Below are 4,396 nucleotides of genomic sequence, written 5' to 3'. Positions count from 1 at the left end.
CATAAATATAATCTGTTGTTCTGTTATTGATTTTTGAAATCTCGATCATACTTCACATATAGAATTACATTATTCTTACATTGTATATTAGTATATTAATATCTGTTTTTATTAAATATATGCGTATATTTATATATCATTATTCAACTTTCACCTATTTTTTTAAGTGGAGAATATTTTTATATGCTCACACTGAACTACCATAATTACTATGAATGTGTTCCAAACCTGGTTGTGTTTTTATATCAGGTCACAACGTCTATCAAAATCTACCTGAATTTTCCTTCTACCTCCATGCTCAAAAGTTGGTAGGGTATTTTTTATTTGCTAAATTTTGAGCAATTATGTGACTTAAAATTTAAATCCAAGTGGGATATGCTATTTAAACAAAAAAATCTAAAAGAAAAATATTACAAATTTTTGGTGGTGAAATATACAATGTAAAAGATAACTTATGAATAAAGCTAAAAGTTTATCATATATATAATACATGCTAGTAAAATCTCATCATCCAATATACTATAAATTCTAGGTAAATATCAAAACACACCCAAGTTCTATCTTCAATTACAAAAAGATTATTTCAAAGACAAGAATTAAAAGTATAACTGCAAAGGGTGAATTTTCAGGCTTATTTGAGTAGGTTTTGGACTACTGTACAAAGTGCTTCGGAGATAACTTGTACCTGTCTGATAATTCATCTCTTGCAGATGAAAGATAAATACAAACTCAAACATACACTAGGGGTTATTTGTATATTTTCACAATATGTTGATAGTGAAATTTTAAATTCAATAACCAGGTTGATGATTTCTATATATAAAATTAAGTTAAATGAATAGTCAACAAAAACAAACCTATTTAAATTTTTGATGAAATAAAGTCACATTTTAATTGTCAGACTACAAGATTCTAATATATTTGCAAAACATTCTGAAGGAATTTGTGTGTGTCCATATCTTTTATTCTTGGAGCCCAAAGTCATCATTAAGATATAAAATGCTCTTATATTTCTGTAGATCTACAGGTCAGAGTTTAATAAAAAATTTAAATGCTAATGTATTTGAAAGTAAATAAACTTTTGTATTAAACAATAAAATTGCCGGGTGTGGTGGAGCACGCTTGTAATCCCCGCGCTTGGGAGGCAGAGACAGGAGGATCGCGCAGGTTCGAAGCCAGCCGCGCGCGCTGGCTTAGGAGACCCTGTTTCCAAATAAAAATGTAAAAATAGGTCTGGGAGTGTAGCCCGGAGGTAGAAGGGCTTCCAGGAACCCCAGTACCACAAACAAAACAAAACAAAACCAAAAAACAATAAAATTACTCCTACCTAGCGGGGCGTGGTGGTGCACGCTTGTAATCCCCGTACTTGGGAGACGGAGACAGGAGGATCGTGCAGTTTTGAAGCCAGCCGCGCTGGCTTAAGAGACCCTGTTTCCAAATAAAAATATAAAATAGGTCTGGGAGTATAGCCCGAAGGTAGAAGGATTCCATCCCCAGTACCACACACACACAAAAATTACTCCTACGTGGATATCCCATTAATTATTTACTTAAGTTTCCACTTGGAAATTTCTATCATACTCTTAATTTTTTTTGGTGGTACTTGGGGTGGAATCCAGGGGCTTTCTACCTCTGGGCTATACTCCCAGACCTATTTTATACTTTATTTGGAAACAGGGTCTCACTAAGTTGCTGAGAGCCTCACTAAGTAGCTGAGGCTGGCTTCGAACCTCTGAGATCCTCCTGTCTCAGCCTCCCAAGCGCGGGGATTACAAGTGTGCGCCACCACATCCTGCCTACCATATGTGAATGTCTGTGAATTCTGAAAGTAACAGTTGGCTCATATATTTTGAAAATATTAAAATAATTCTTATAAATTTTTCTCAAGTAATATTGTATGGAAAATCACTTTAGTGTCTATATTTATCATGTATTTTTAACTTTTTTTTGAAAGAGGCATTTCTTTGCTCTAAATCTCATATAAACAAACATTTTACGTCTATTTAACTTTATTTTATCTGTTTGATGAGGAACACTGAGTTTTAAATACAGAATATGTCTTAAGTAATGGAAGTTTAATATTGTCTTGTTTTCAGCTCTTGAATTCAAATTGAGGCAAATCAGCAGTTCCATGAAGTTGTTATCTCACGTTATCTTGTAAACTCATAAGGTAAGTGTATTATGTATTTATCAACTATTTTTCATAGAACAATAGAAATTCAATAAGAGTTTAGGTACCATATAGCGTAATAAATATCTTGATGTCTAGTCAACTCCAAATATTTTTATATGTAATTTCTTCTTTTATTCAATATTTATCTGGAAATTTTGTGTAATATCCAATATTTGGTATTTCTCTGGCTAATTTATTGTTGATACCTCATTTAATTTAATGGTGAACAGTGAACTAATCTGTATAATGCCATCTTTTAAAATTTACATAAATATTTTTGGCCCATAAAATTAATAATTGGATAAAGATATTGCCTACACTTGAAAATGAAGGGATGTTCTGCTGTTGTTTAGTATAGCTTTTTATAACTCTCAATCTACACACGGATACCTGTTACTGTTTTGTGTTCTATAGTCAGTGTAGACAGGAATGTTCATATGAAACTCCCTGTCTGCCCTCTCCCAGATAATCATGCACTCTACACAAAAATCTTTCTCCCCTTTTTCAAACTACATGTTGAGGTGGTTGCTTTTTAAATTAAATTCCGGTTCTCTGGTCCTTTTGTGCAAGTAGATGTTGTTCTTCAGGTTCTTTGTTCTTTAGACCTGCCAAGAGAAATTTCTGAAAAATTAAAAGAAACATTCCAGAATAGAAGGTCTAAATGAATGATGGGTTTCATTGTGGCATATTAGTAAATGCATACATCATAATTTTAACTGTATTGCTTCCCAATATCTTTCTTTGCCTTCCCCTCCTCCTTTCCCTATTCTCTTTCTATTCTAGTGGTCTCCTTTCTGCTTTCATGATGTTCTTTTGTTCTTTTCTTCACTAGTTTCTGCATATGAGAGAAAATCATAATTATCTTTCTAATTCTGAATCTTCATTTAATATGCTCTCCAGGTCTATCCATTTTTCTAAAAATGATAGAATTCTTTCTCCTTTACGACTGCCAACTCCCTTTGAGTGTCTATACTACATTTTCTCCATCCACTTATCTGTTGAAGAAAATCTAGACTGATTCCATACTGAGTTAAATTTTTAATTGACCATTCACATATTTTGTTCACATCCAGCATCAACTTTCCCACGACACTGATTGTTATTGATTTTTAGTGCTAGTTTGTATTCAGTGTATTCTTTTGTTGTATTTTCTTTTCATCATTTGCTTATCTTTTAAATGTTTTCAAACAGGCAAAAAATATGTATTTTCTTTGTACCTGGAACATGACACAGAACTTACTATACAATGCAGATATAACAATGAACAAACGACATGTTTTAAATTATGAAGCTTATATCCCAATGTATATGCGAGTGGGAGAGGCGGTTGAGGGCATAACACATAAAGACTTCAATTGCACCACTTGAAGAAATAAAATATGCAGTAGTGACAAGTGTAAAGGGATACAATGGAGAGTTTAGTTAGATCAAGCAGAGATGTCATCACTTAGGACGTGATGATTGAGTTAAAATTGAATAATAAAAGGAGAAAAATAAAGGAGGCCCTGGAATAATTGATTTTCTAGTAAATGAAGTAGTAATTGCCAGAGCTTTGAAAGAAAGATACTCTACACAAAGGCCAGCAAGTAGATAAACTGGTTTAGAGTTAGCAGAGTGAATTAGGGGAAAAGTAGTGGCTGCTGAAGTCAGTGAGGTGAAAAAAAAATGAGCTACTTAAGGATCTAATAAGCCAAAGAATGAATCAATTCAAATATCTTTTCTCTAGGTGAAGAAACCCAGATACTCAATATTTTATGCAGTTTTGGTTAATAATGTTCATTTTATTCTAATTGCAATGGGAATACACTAGAAGCTTTAAGGAATATAGTGTATTCTGCTTTTTGGAGAAAAGGCCATAAAGACCAAGAGTAGTAGCAGTTAATACAATTAGATCCTACCTTAGATGAGGCATATAGACAGAATATTCCAAGAGAAGAAAATCTCGGGATATAATTGAGAGATCTTTGGATCAATTAAGTTGGAAAGTACCTAAATGTTAATACTGAGATGGCTTATACATATATACATATTAATCACATTACACAAGGAAAGACTGTAGAGAAAAAAAAGACCCAAAAAGTAGTTTATCATATATTTAATAATATGTAGAAGTCTATTAGAGGAGGTGGAGCAAGGAAAAGAGACTGATTTGGAAGAGTCATTAAGGTGAAAAGTAAATTAAAATACAATATATTCATCAATATATTCATCAATATATTCATC

This window comes from Muscardinus avellanarius (genome assembly GCF_963383645.1).
Source record: "Muscardinus avellanarius genome assembly, chromosome: X".
NCBI classification, from domain to species: domain Eukaryota; kingdom Metazoa; phylum Chordata; class Mammalia; order Rodentia; family Gliridae; genus Muscardinus; species Muscardinus avellanarius.
The sequence above is the reverse complement of the archived record's forward strand: the minus strand, read 5'-3'. Positions refer to the sequence as shown.